The following is a 14650-nucleotide window of genomic DNA, read 5'->3' as shown; positions in this document are numbered from 1 at the left end:
CTATAAAATTCCCACTGCGGCACTCTCTGTTCTCAACATTGTTTCACCGTCTTTTCTTATTCCATTTACAAACGTGACGCTATCGACATTGCTAATCCTAGCAGTATGCAGGACGCGTGTCATATGAACTTTGCAATAGACCTCGCTCAACGTGGAGTCTCTGTGGCTCATACTTACCATCTTTCTTAATCCATTTACAATCATGACGCTATCGACATTAGAACACGTGTCATATGAACTTCGTAATAGACCTCACTTACCTTGGAGTCTCTGTGGCTCAGTGTAGAGCACTAGAGCGCGGAGTCCGAAGATCTGAGGTTCGATTCCTCATGGGGACTTGGAATTTTTCCTTTGTCCCACGCTCGTGACAAGACGAAAGAACATCTTTTTCACCACATCCTCTTGTGGTTATACCAATCATACCGCTCTATGTGACAACAATTCAATCTTTACTTTATCTTTTACTAAAAACTGCGTCATGTCAGACAATTACTAAAATTCTAAAATGGGCCGACAAAGGGTCGGAAATAAAATATTTGGTAAAAGTCTTGTGAAAATAAAATATTTGGTAAAAGTCACGTGAAATCACATGATTTGAAATTGTCCTTTTATTTTCACGTGATACCGGGAAACGAGCCTTGGTGGCAACATCGAGCGCTTCATCAAACTATTAACCTATAATGTAAATAAGTCGCTGAAAAATTTGGCTTATTTAATGAAGTAGAAGTATGTTTATGTACATCGTGATTATTTCTGCTCTGTCCTAGCCGTGATAGTAATTGCTCTGCCCAAAGTGAGGGATGAGAGAGGCTGCCAAAATACCACACCGAACGATATACATCTATATTTCTTGCAAAATTTATATTTTTGGTCATGAGATAGCCTTTTAAAAGTATAAATGCCGTTTCTGAAAGATTTTATAGGTGAAGAAATATCGGCTTTATCTATCTTTGGAATCAGTCACTAGAAGAGGCGACAGGTGTCACTCACTCGCAAAGAAAGGTCACATATCCGTTAATCGCATGAGTACAACCCCGTGAAGGTAGGTTTGAATAAAGTTAAATTCATATTAAAGTTCAAATTTTAATCGATTGAAATGCATCTCCGTTGGAAATTTTCAAAAAAGCAATCATACCGGACCTGGATACAAAGCAGCAATTTCTCTTTTTTTAGTTTTGGATTCCATCCCTAATCTTTTCGCACTACTTCGAGGAGCATAGGTGTCTCCTAGAGGTAGGAGAGTAATACCTGTAAAAGACTTGAAGATTTTCAATGCGGAATCTTCACGACTGAACTAAAAGTCGCTTTACGACTTATTTCCTTAGAAACCTCCCTGCTAGAACTTGCTGATTTCAAACCATGTAAACCGGTTTAACATTAACTTACCCTGAAAGCGTTAATGACCACTATACCACTCTGTTATAGGTAATAAGAACTAAATTTTAATTGTACTCTGGATTCCTGAATTTTTTCTTAGAGATTTCGGCCAATTCTCAGGATACCTCGAGTCAGTTTTACACTCAACCCAACAGCAATATATGGTGTTAACCATTTCTCGATCCTCGATGGCTAACCTCAAGCCCATTTGGCAGGTCGGCTATACTTGCGTGACTTGCTTCAAAGGAAAATAAGTAGACGACACTTTCGCAATGTAAACATTTGCGGATTGTGGCTCTGTTGACCTGCTTCTTACGTTCAACCGCGATTTTGAAATTTTGTCATGGCAAGTGATATAGAAATTGTTTCTCTTCCCAATGCTAACGTACTAGACATTCATTAGATTGGTCAGTTCATCGAGCAAAATAAGAACATGAACACTACGAAGAAAGCAAAGACAGTTTAATAGTAAATAACTTATCGTAAACATTTTGCGTGCAGTATTTTTACTCTTTGTTTGAATTTTGACTCACCCCGGCTGCGGGCTTGTCAAAAAAACGGCACAACTCGGAAAAGTACTCAGCGATACTACACACGAAAACACCTGATAAGATGTTTTGATAACACTAGTGCCGTTCTCAAATATACGATCACCCTTTAGAATAAGCACGCGTATATCACCCTCAAAAATATTCCATTCGAACCCGTAAATTTAATTTTCTTCCAGTCAAAACAACTGGGTTTAGTCAGGAGTCCATTAATAGGCTTCTGGTTTACTCAAATAGAAACTAAAAAAATCTTCATTTGTTTTTACATAAATAATTAAAAAAAAAAAAGATCCATACCGCCTTTGTATTCCAATATCGTGAAAAAATCATCTCAATCGACCACGTGTTTGCAATTGTAAATGAACAGCTGTGTCACACCTGGGAACAATAAAATAAATGACAGATAATTACAGTTGTAGTAAACAATTTATCTCTCACATACTAAAAATGAAATCGTGTCTACCTTTTTCCTTTGTTGTAAACCATGAACTTCCCAAACGAGTAGACATTTGCAGAATGGAACTCATCTCATGGTTTGGTAAGTTTAATGTGCTTCTCAGGGAATCCCCCACCCAAATCATTGAAGGGCAGTACACATGTGATTTGCTGTTTTTGTGACTATAAACGGGTAAACCGGTGCCATCAATGGCCATGCTATGTGATGAATGGCTGAAAAAGTTGAGATTTTTAACACTACATGCATAACTTAAATTTAAATTTGTGTCATCACCAGAAAAGATACTCCATCAAAATAACATGAAATTAAATAAAACGAAAGAAAAAAAAGCATGAAAAAATATGAAACAATCGAAACGATAATGATAATGACATTACCGAAGAGAACGTATTTGGACTTCATCAGCAATAACAATGTTTAACAAACCTAAGAAGTTCGAAACCGCTGTTAACTTCAAATACTATTGATTACTGAAATAGCAAACATTCGTAAGTTATGAGCCAATGAATCATACCATATACTACACCTCATCAATTAATTTGAGGCCTCGCACGTGCTTAGCAATAAACAGCAGATTCAGCAGATTCGGGGGGCTAAAACAATTTGATAAAATGTTGTTGAACTCTGCTTTGTGCCAGCCCAGATAAAGTATTCATCTCTTTATATTTCAGTCTGTTAATTAAGTCCACCAGTGTTCAGTTCAATGATCAAGAAGAGTTTATCCGTATACAGCAGGAATTAAAATGATCAAATGATCAAATGATCTTTCCTTGTGAGAGCAAACTAATCTTAATCTAACACTTATTAGGGTAGCTCATACAAACCTGTACAAATGCAACAAAACTCTGATTTTTGAATCATAAACTAACGTTAAATAGGGAAAAATTTTGCCAAAGAATGACTCATTCTACACGATCTATTTTTAAAACTAGTTATAAACTACGTACTCTGACTCTGGAATACCTTCTGTTTATAACGCACGTCTTACACGACGCTTTCTTTATATAAGTGAATTTAGCTAAGGAGGAGTTGGATAAATAGATGAACTCAAATAAGGCTATGGTACCAAAAAAAACGAGCAAATTTACCTTACTCATCAAAACAGTGACCCATGCAAGCATGTTTTCTGCTGGAATCCCAATGGTTGTAGACAGTGGACATTCAATACTACTAATAATACGGTGCTGTCAATCATGGAACAATTCACTCAAAGAAAGAGAATATCAAATTAACATTCAGTGTCGTAAACCATCGTCCCGGGAAAGTGCATTAAATTCATTTCCTAGGAGAACATTGAGCAGGTTGATCTTTGATTGACGTTGTCAGTCTAAAACAATGCCTTTGACATGACAAACGGACACCCGGTTCATGCTGCCGAGGACAGTCGAGCTACGTTGCTACAAACATTCCATTGCATTTATGTGTCACTGAGAGGTTTGTAGTAATTATAATCAACGATTGTTCTTCGGAGTTGGAAAAAGTATTTATTTCATGTTAGCATTTGCAGAAGGTGTTTCAATGAAATAGCCGTTCATAATGCAGATGCAAGCTCATAGTAAAGTTTTGTTCTGGGTATTTAAAAACTGTTGAGGTGTGGGGTGAAAGAAAAGAATCCTTTGTTTTGATTTGCAATGGAAGCCAACATTTGAAATTGTTTGCGTAGAAGAGTATTTCATGCATTCAGTTTGTGTCTTGGCGAGTTTAGATCGTGCGTGATTTTATAGAAAGGATTTTAACCATCAGCAAATCTCGTAAACATTAAAATGATCAAGTTGCAAATAAACACGACGATGGGAAGAAACCTTCAGTAATCGTCATTCAAAGGTCGACGCGACGGAATGTGCTTACCGAAGCACCTTCATGAACAACTGTCTTAAATTTCTCTTACTCGTCCTGTTTTTAGTCGAACAGTAGTGATTGCTTCAATGATTCACAACTGGTTGATGCGACGGAATGTGCTTACCGAAGCACAGTCATGAAAGACTGTCTTAAATTGCTCTTACTCGTCCTGTTTTCAGTCGATCAGTAGTAATTGCTTCAATGATTCTCTTCTCTGTTTTTAATGCGACGGAATGTGCTTACCGAAGCACCATTAATGAACAACTGTCATAAATTTAACTTTCTCATTCTGTTTTCAGTCGCACCGTAGTATTGATTGCTTCAATAATTCACAACTGGTTTAAGCCGAAAGTTGTCTTTACATCGATTTTACAACAGCATTTTTTGGCGAATTGGGAGTTGTAGGAATGATATTTGATCGTTTCATATTTACACTCTCTGATCGCGTGATCTGAGTGACGTCTTTTACTTCTTTCGAACTGTCCAACATCTACTTATAACCCTGGATTGAAGCCAAGGGCTCATCAAAATATCACGGCATCGTGACATGTATCGTGAACTAAATAATATTATTTAAAAATAACTTGGTATGTAAACATAGCAAGCTTGACTTTTTCGCTGATGCGTGTAATAGTGCTGGAGTAATAAAGGTGAACAAATTTATTCATGAAAAAAGTATTTAGGTAGCACAAAAACTTCTCATAAGCCGCATCGTGACAGATGATAAAGGACTCGAAGTAATCACATCTTTGCGTGACCAGAAGTCTACCACAGAACCTTGTTGCCTCGATGGTAGCTTTTCATTTTAAATCATTGGCACTGAACATTCCTTGTGAAAGAGAATAGTATGCTGCTGATCTATTCTTCGATAACCATGGCATAATTGTAACTCTCGTTTGATTGGATTAAATCTTTAACAGAATAAATCTCGACTTGAATGGGAAGATGTCAGACGTATTGATAAATACGATGGATGATACAAAAAGGAAAGCAAGTGTGTTGGGTAGATCGTCTATCACGAAACGCATTTCAAACAATGAGAGAAGCTGTACGCTAAAAAAAAAATGGATTAACCAGATCACCTCAGGCGTTCTTTTAACCAAACGACACCGCTTTCGACATACATTTTCTGTTATTTTCGGTCACCTGCATAAACGTCTCAATCCTAGTAACTTTTGCATAGCAGCTACCGATGCCACCGTTTCGAGAAGGACTAGATTTCAAAACAGCTCCGTTCGCAGCATGATTCTATCAAAGTGGGGTCGCAAGAAGCTGATGAATTACTCTTATTATGGTTATTTATTATGCCTAATATATGCCTGAGTCATTATTCAAAGAACACCGACACCTCGAAATAACGTTCATTTCATACATACTGAGCAAACGACTGTGAAAATACATCGACATCGTTCGTCCAATCAGAGACACAAACAATAGTACTTCGCCGTGGAGGGCAAAAAAATTGCGTCCAAGTTTTGAAATGTGTCGGGCAATGAGGAAAAATCTCAGTACATATGAAATAAAAACATAATGCCATGAAAAGTGCTTGAACGATTTTTATTCACTCGTTGCGATACATACAAAAACTAATTCGTTCGCTGCGCTCACTCGTTCGTTTTTTTGATGCATCACAACTCGTCAATAAAAATCGTTCGTGTGCACTTTCCATGAAAATGATCTCTATATATCGCACAGTTTTGAGATCATACGACGTTTTGTTCTGGGTATTGAAAAACTGTTGATGCATTGTTTTGATGCATCACAACTCGTCAATAAAAATCGTTCGTGTGCACTTTCCATAAAAATGATCTCTACATATCGCACAGTTTTGAGATCATACGACGTTCTACCTCCACCAGCTTCTATATACCATCTTCTCAATGACCATAGTGCGATGAGCTACGGGAGTTTAACCAATAAAATATTTTCAGCGGGTATCGCCTTCTCAGTGGTAAGGTGTTTGCCAGTTAAAGCGCGTAACGTCAACGATGCAGAAATAAGAATTTTAAAAACCGAAATATTTCCTTACCAGGGCATAAAGATGTCAGTAAGCCTGAAAAAGTCCTAGATTTGACCCACTTCTATGCAGTTGAAATGTTTCGTCCCAGCACGTAACAATCATCTTAGTCAAATGCTCCGCAGGGGCAGGCCGTAGAAGGAGGCTGCTCGCACGAAAGCAAAATATCACGTGTTAACGCGCATGCATATTTAACATACGCAGCTGCCTCACAACGACTCTAAAATTAATGATTGCTAGTAGTAATCGGATCCTTGTGTTTCCGAAAAGATTTCTGGGATCGCCACGGGGCAAACTTTGCTACTCGCTAGCGAGAAATGTATGGCGAAAGGTTGTTTCGACGTCCCAAAAAAACAGTTTTGGTGAGAGATCATCGATTTTTTTGCCGCTTTTTTACCGGAAATGGGTGTGGATAATATTAATACAAGGGTAGCGCAAGCTTTTGCTTGAACAATCGAGAAGTATGTGGTAAAATCTAGCAATGAACTTTTCTTCATGCGCGAGGGTTATAGTGGAATTGACTCCGCGTGATGATCTCGAACTGTAGAAATAATGGTCATAAATCGCCAAGAAATTACTCAACAAAACGTTTTCACTTTTTTTTAAGTGTGTTACAGCTTGCAGATTTTTTCTTGGCTTTGCAAAACGGTACTACAGCTACCTCGAGGCAGCAGGAGATTGAAATGGTGTGCTTGAGCATCAAATATTATCATGTTACACTAGGTGATTAAACACCTACATAGCCTCTTTGTTGTGATCAACGAGAACGAATCAGCGTTTATAATCGGCTCAAAACTGAACCTTTCTTATGCGATGATGAATAGGTACAAATGGGTCGCTTAAGGAGCGATGTACAACTAAATGTATGTCCACATTTTCTGCCGGAGTTCCCGTGATCTAAAACGAAATTTCGGTTACCAAAGACCCCCTGACCGAAGTCGCCAGTTCATTCAGTTTAAGAATTCCTAAGTCAGCATCTATCATAGTTGTTTGAATACTGGAAACCTTACGGCTGCTGAAGCGTTTTGACAGGAAGTCTTGTTAACTGAAATAGTAGCTATGAGTGCATAGACATTTCCAGCAGGTCCCACAAACTTAGAATCAAACGCGATCGATCATAAATTGTTCACATTTTTTTTAAACAAGAATGTGCTGAATCATCTTGAAAAATCATCCTCTTAGAGTTTACAGAAGGCATTTTAGTTCATTCAAAAGAGCATGCTGCGTTCAATTGACATCGACGTGTCAGCAGTACATCATGCGCTTACTTGAAGCATCATTGAAGTAAAGCAAATTCAAAATTAATTAAGAATTGACTGTCGAGAGATCAAATCATATCCTTACCAAGTCATAGTAATGCCACAGACAAATCGTCTTCTATCTTGGCTTCCACGTTGTAGATCACACGCACTTCACATGAAACCAACACTCAAAATGGCGTCCCAATTTTGCGTGCGCAGACAAAACGTGGTACGCGCATGGATTTTGAAACCATTCTGCTGATTAACTTAGTTGATGGTTTATCGATAGTGCTAGTATGAGAGGAACTGGGATCGACATGAGATGGGCTCCACCGAAATTTGTAATTACTCGAGCTTTCCGAAGGAAACGCCCAAGTTGAATTTCCTGCTTGAAATTCGTTTTTTTCTTCGTTTGGTCGCAAATCGCAGTCAAGTCCACATCACGCTTGCGCAACCTTTTGACTCTGACGCATGCGCGACGTTTCGACTAGTGAGCGCATGGCATGGTGTAATGGCGGATGAAGAGAAGCTTTCGCGGTGCAAAATCAGCACAGACACTGTGTATAATACGCTCAAAGCGCACACAAAATATGCACACATCGTTCGCGGTAGACCCACAACAAAAGATGTCGAACCTTTTCGGAACGGGTCGGTCCGCGAACCTTATGAGAGATCTCTTTATGAGCGAACACTTACGAGTGAACCTTTCATCGAGAAACATGCTATATCAGCTGAGCTATCTAATGTTAATCGAGAGAAGCATAGACACAAATCTCATCGTGTATGTAGACGTGATCGTGAACCAAGCAGAATACAAATACGAAGTTTGAAAAGGTCAAGGAGAAAGAGCAGAAAGGTTGGAAAGTTTGTCTATGCACGCATTCTCTCATGTATCCCCATGTCATCTACATTGTACTTTTATGTTAGTGCTAAAAAGCTATTACATAAAAGGAAGTTTTAGTTTAACTGTCGTGAAAGAATTCGTCAAAGTATAAGAAAGGTAACATATCGTGCCAGTCGATATTTAACATTGTTTTCTTGTAACAAACTGGTGTGTTCTTGCAAGAATGAGGCTTATGTAGCAAATTGTTGCAACTATAAATTAAGTAGAGACATAGAAAAAAATCCTGGCCCTCCAACATTTGTTGACCTTAACAAAAGAGTAGAAGCTCCATATCGTCAGGGTAACGAGTTAATTTTTGGACAGAATGCAGGACAACAATGTGTTGCAATGAGTTTATGTTCTTTGATTTACAATAACACACAAGGAATCAGCTCTGCAAATGATCTTATTTAAATAATGGATATTGGAAATCAGCTTTATTCAAGTTTGTCACGATTAGCCAAACAGGCATATTTAATGCAGTCAGAATTGCCAATAGCATTAAATCTGTTTGATACTGATTATCAACTGGAATACAGTGAAAGCTACTCTGGTACTGTTCACCAAGAAATTGCTATCGAGGGATATCAGTACTGTACGTCTTTACGAAGAGCCTTTGAGTCAATCGTATCTGAAAGCTACACCAATTTCATATTAACAATAGGGTGTGTTGCTGTTGCAACCTATTGTAATAGTAATATGGGTTCAAAATATATGATTCTCATGCTAGAGATTTGTATGGTAGAGGGCAACCTCAAGGTACATGTGTTCTTCTCGAACTACCTTCTCTTGATAGTTTATTGCATTATTCTCAGAGCATACATAACAATGATATATTTGAAGTGAGAAGCGTACAAATTGAGAATATTCAAAATAGGATGGTTTCTCTAAACAGTCTGAATGAAACCATAAACTTTAATCTAAGTTGTGCTTGTGAAAATTACTCCAAATGCTAACAGTTAATTAGTACTCACTAGGTTTAGTGAAACCACTCTAGCCAATAAACCAAAATGTATTATCTAAAATATACTAGCCCAGTAACTCCAAGTGGAAACAAACAAATTGGGAGGTAATAGTACAAAATATGCTAAAGTGTATTTCACACATTCATGAGAACCACTCCAACAACCACATAAAATTAATAGTTCAACTGGTAATAACCTTTGGTAGTGACTTATTGCTTCTTTTGGTTAAGTGTCATCACCCTAGCACTTGGGGCTGTTTATAATTAAAAGCTATCTCAGCCTGAAACTTTTGTCAACTAAGAAAAAGAAAACTTAAGAAGACAGCCTGTTTGGCAAAATACTTACCCGCTACAACCCTTAACCCGCAAAACAAATTTCATCAAGTCAATACTAAAAAAAAAAAAAAAAAAAAAATTGTGTCTTGTAATAAGTATTGAAATAGTAGCCAATTATATATGGCACTGCTTCCCCGCACCCCACCGCCCAGAAAAGGGTATTCACACTACATAACGAATGCTGTTTTCAGCTCTGTATACATATGTGAGAAACCTACGTCTCTGGCATACAAAGTGGAAAAACATTTTCAGGATAAACCAATTATTGCATTAAAAAACTTCGGCAAATGGATTCGCAAAAAGCAAAGTTTATTTTCAACAGGAAGCCCGGGTGAACGCAAATATGCATCTAGTTCGCTAATAAAATCGGCACCAACGATTGGCAAACAGCCACTTGAGAAAAAGGAGCAAGTTCCAATCATCAGAATGCGATCTTGTGGATTTGCCGGGTCAACAGGTTAATGAGGAAGACTTGGCGTCACCTCAGATTAACCTTAGCGAAAAAGTACTGGAAGTTATACCTGAAACAATAAAGCTGAAGTTTCAGAGGACCCATGACTTACGGACATCATAGCAATGAACCTATAAAGGATATCATCAGATATCAAAGCCATCATCTACCGGTGACAATCACGCTGCTGGTATTTAATTTGTGTTTAGTCAAGCTTGTCGCCCAATGAAAAATAGATGCGATAAATCAGGAAAAACACTGAAAGCAGTCAACGCACTTCGCTCCTCTTTTAAATTGAGAACATGTCGTCTTAACCGCGCCCGAGTTACTTTAGATGGCCAAAAATTAGAAGAGTATGAGAAGAGTGCAAGCTAAGCCGGACGCAAAACTGAGTTTTTGCGAAAATTTTCTCTCTGGCATCGGTTAAATTGATTCCTAAGCACTATCGAAAACAAATGGAGACCCTCATTGTGTATACAGGTGGTTCGAGAAAAGGAAATACTTCCTGAAATATCTACACAATAAGCGTTTTTATGTACTTTTGTCTTGTATACCGCACAAATGCTTGAGGAGTCGAGTGAATTAATGAAACAATGTGAAATAATTCAGATGAAACGTAAAAATTTTGAGTGTTCCACATGAAAGCGTGAAAACCAATTTACCATTAATAGGCGCGACCCAAACTCGAACTTGGGACTTCTGGGTCGCAAAACCAGCGTTCTAACCATTTGGCCATGCTACTTCCTTGTATTGCTTTGGCATTTTGTTTCTTTAAGGTCACGGTTTATTCATTACGCCGTGACCATGTGTCGTGACTCTTCTATCTGGGTTTGCACCGCTGTTTTCCTGTGTTCCTTTGTCTGAATCTCATCTTTTGTGACCAAGATCATTCATGAATTTTGCAATGCAGATAGATGAAGTAATTTTCTGACCTGTTGTGATTAGATGTAAACTATATCATAAGCTTCATGATTGGAAGAGAGTAGAGACATTTCAGTTTCAACGCTGAAGTTCGAAACTGTGGTTGAAGATGAATATTCTTTATTTTTCAGAATAGTGATAGATGCTCTGTTTGCCGAAAAAAATACTGAATATGCCTACAGGAATTTAAACTTAACATAGCTATTCGAGGTAAGTGAATAGCGTAGTTTTGAAGTAGACCTAATGTAGATCAGTTACGAATGAAATATTTTTATGTTCGTGGTGGTCTCAGAGGTGGTCCCTGAGCCTTGATTATTTGTTACTGACCAACAACAAGGTCACTCGAAAAATTGTATTTTATTTGTGACCACCGATAATATTTTAAACTAAGCCGAGTTAGCTGCCGTTGTTTTAGCTTCCAAAGTTGCTCCGATCCTAGTGAAAATTCACTTCAAAGTAGCTAGCTCGCACCGCCATTTTGAATGGCTAGTCAGCTTAGACGTGTCGTCAAACCGTCCAAACCGTTTCGTGTTTCGAGTGTTTACCTTTCGATCGTGGTCATGGCGGCTCATGGATCGTATCGTTTCGAGCCAAAACGAGCTCAAAATTTGGAAGAAAACAGGGATGGAGATGGTGAAATGAGTAACCTACTTGAAACTACGGATAGGTGTTCTTGTGGCTTACGCCAAGTGCTACCAACGCCGAGTGAGTGCATTCGTTGTCAAACACAACCAGAGTGGGAAACAAAACGGATTGGACATTAAACCACTCCCCTACCTTCTACCTCCACCGTCCACTCTAACTCCAAATCAAACGTAGCCAGTCGGATAAACGATCGCGAGCTTATAACGTTAGCTCGCCCTAATAAGTCGCCTGCTCTGCAGGCTAACTTACTCGTGTCTCCTTTCACCCAATAAAAAATAAAAAATTACAAAGGAAGCAATTCAAACAAACTAAAACCGGTGACACAACTTGCGATTTTATACGCCGATCACTGCGATCGGCGAAAATCGCCAGGTGTGTCCGGGTGTCCGGTGCGGCGATTGCGATTTTCGCCGATCGCCGCGATCGGCGTATAAAATCACCGATATCTGGGCGTATAAAATCGCCGATATCTGGCATGTTAGTTATCGGCGATCAAATTCGCCGGCATTCGCTAAGTCTACCCGTTCCCACGATTTTCTCCCCTTTCCACTGCGATTCGACAGTAAAATTTAACCAATCAAGTTGGGCGATATTATCACATGACTTTTCAAAATGGCGAAAGGGATCGAAAATCGTTTCTAAACCGAAGAAAAAGAAGTCGATTCGATCAACTGCGGTCAGAAAAAGCTATGCTTATTTGATGTAATGTCGAGCGACTACAGTAATCGTCTCAAAAAGGACTCTGCGTTCTAAGAAACGCATGTCTTCTACTATATTTTTCTATTCTCCCACTTTTCGGAACGCTTCCTGGGGCGCTTTAGTGGCAAACTTGTGGCAGCAGCCAACAATTTTTGAATCGTTATTTTTTTAAAAAAAAAACCTCTATGTTAGCATATAGAGTGGTATGTTGCTCGCACCAATCAGATCGTTCAGGGTATGTATCTCGCACCAATCAGATCGCCGCATTAGGGTAGGTATCTCGCACTTATCAGAGCATCGTTTTTGTTCTTTGGTTTGAAAGGTGTTCAAATTTCAAAAGATGATGATAAGGACCACGTGCAATGCTGTCAATTGTTTCTCGAATGTTGCGCGTGTTAAATATTTAATAGCAATATCTCGTTCACATCTACATCTACATCTACTTTTATGTTTGGTAAAACTGTAAAAACATCACACCAAACAACTCGCGTGCAAAGTGAGAAGACTATACGAAGGCTTGAAATTATATTAAGAACGATTTTGATCAAGAAACGGGGCAGGAATATTCCACAATGGTGCAAATAATCGTGAAAGCTGATCGCGGAAAAGTGATTGCGTGACGCTCGGTGATTTAGGGCCTGATTACATGGAGGTGAGGGACCCCAGGTAGGTGAGGTAACCCGCCTAAGTGGAGTAACCCGCCTTTCCAGATAATTTCTTATTTTATTTTGATCACGTTTACATAATAGGTGGGGTGACCCGCCTAGGCGGGTTGCCCGGTCTGCCAGGTAGGGTAACCCTGTCAGCCAGGGTGACAATTTGCCATGTAAACGTGTCAAGGTGGGGTAACCCGCCGGGTCGCGTTCATGGCAAAAAGCTCAAAAGCGGAACATGTATGTTTTAAAACTTTGTACATTTCCTAGCCGTGTCATGGCAGAAATCACCAGAAACCGCAACGGACACACAAGGAGTGTAAAATGTTCACATTTCGGAATGTTTACCGTTGTAAATCGACCATATTTGGTTTCCCAAACTATTCCGTATAATGTATTATGTCAACGGTTCCTCGCGAAACCAAACATCGCGTAACACCACGCGTGACGCTTTCACGAAAAAATACGTAAGTGTCCGAGAATTAATCTTTCGTCTTTTTCGAGATGTGAGTTTGGGACGCCTCTGCTTAAACTCCTTAATTGCAAGCGCAACAACAACCTCAAGAAACCTCACCCCAGCACCCCAGGCCCGGGGTTGTAAGATTGTATGTAAACGCGTTCTATTTTTCGATCACGGCTAGGTGGGTTACCTCACTTACCTGGGGTCCACCACTTCCATGTAAACAGGCCCTTACGGCAATTTCACCCCGATTTATTTTCGCCTCGTGTAACTTCGACCCGTGTCAACTTCAAGGTCGACCCGCTTTATCATATATGTGTTTTTATGTCTAACTTACTTTTTATGTGCTTTAACATTTGTATTTATACAACAGATTTATATTTAAAGGTATTTACGGAAAGATACGGAGACAAGAATTGTGTAGATTTCATGTAAAGTAGACAATTTATCGAACGCATCTTTATGTTCATGTACATGTGCCAAGCATGTGCACAGTGTTTTTTCGTGTTTTGCTTATACGTAATACTTTTATAATTCTTTTGTTAGTGAACAAAATTATTATTTGCGATTGAAGGCGAGTTTTAAAACGATTGTGTAGTAGAACTATATGTTGTTATATATTTTATGCAAATTCGAATCAAGCAAGTTTAAATTCATCCGGCCGTGACCCACTTACAGATTACAGACAGACAGAGGTATTGACTTGACTCAGAGTCTCGCTAAATGATGACGCTACCTCAAAACTCCGTCCAAAAAGACCTTCTTTGAAGCACATCTCTCCATAAACTTGATTTGAAACAGTATTTTAAGAAAATGATAAGGTTTCTTGAGATGTTAAACCTTATGATTTGAAGGTCTTATCGGTAAGTTGTAAGATGACATGCTATCACACACCAGACGAAAAGACACTTTAAGTTCTCAGTCTTCATTCTGTACCATTCTGCAGTCTGCAGTCTACATTTTGTACCTAATCTACATATTATATCCGGACTGCACTCTACATTCTTCAGTCTGCAGTCTGCATTTTGCACTTACGGGTATCCGTGGCACCAATACAGTTTATTTTTGGTTACAGTTATTCGCACAACATGGCCGCTACAAAAAAAAAAAAATCAGCTTCTTCTTGTTTCCAGCACCTCTCGGCCAAATTTGCTTTGTT

General features: G+C 38.9%; 1 protein-coding gene and 1 long non-coding RNA gene across 6 annotated transcripts in view; one reads left to right on the top strand and one right to left on the bottom strand.

Moving 5' to 3' along the window:
• Positions 1-14650, top strand: part of LOC131777404 (TNF receptor-associated factor 2-like) — a 39182-nt gene that overhangs the window by 5818 nt on the left and 18714 nt on the right. For 3 of the 5 annotated variants that reach the window (XM_066164881.1, XM_066164884.1, XM_066164880.1), the window contains exon 2: positions 11166-11244. The gene's annotated coding sequence lies outside the window, so the exon portion shown is untranslated. Of the gene's footprint in view, positions 1-3647; positions 3817-11165; positions 11245-14650 lie in introns of those variants that run through there. The other 2 variants (XM_066164883.1, XM_066164879.1) reach the window with 1 other exon arrangement.
• LOC136280158 (uncharacterized) lies at positions 1055-3478 on the bottom strand. The gene is made up of 3 exons (XR_010717149.1): positions 2389-3478; positions 2223-2303; positions 1055-1817 (listed from the first exon to the last, which is right to left on the bottom strand). It is a non-coding gene; the product is annotated as an uncharacterized lncRNA (long non-coding RNA).

Source organism: Pocillopora verrucosa, chromosome 4 (assembly GCF_036669915.1).
Source record: "Pocillopora verrucosa isolate sample1 chromosome 4, ASM3666991v2, whole genome shotgun sequence".
NCBI classification, from domain to species: Eukaryota; Metazoa; Cnidaria; class Anthozoa; order Scleractinia; family Pocilloporidae; genus Pocillopora; species Pocillopora verrucosa.
This window is presented reverse-complemented; position numbering and strand designations above follow the sequence as displayed.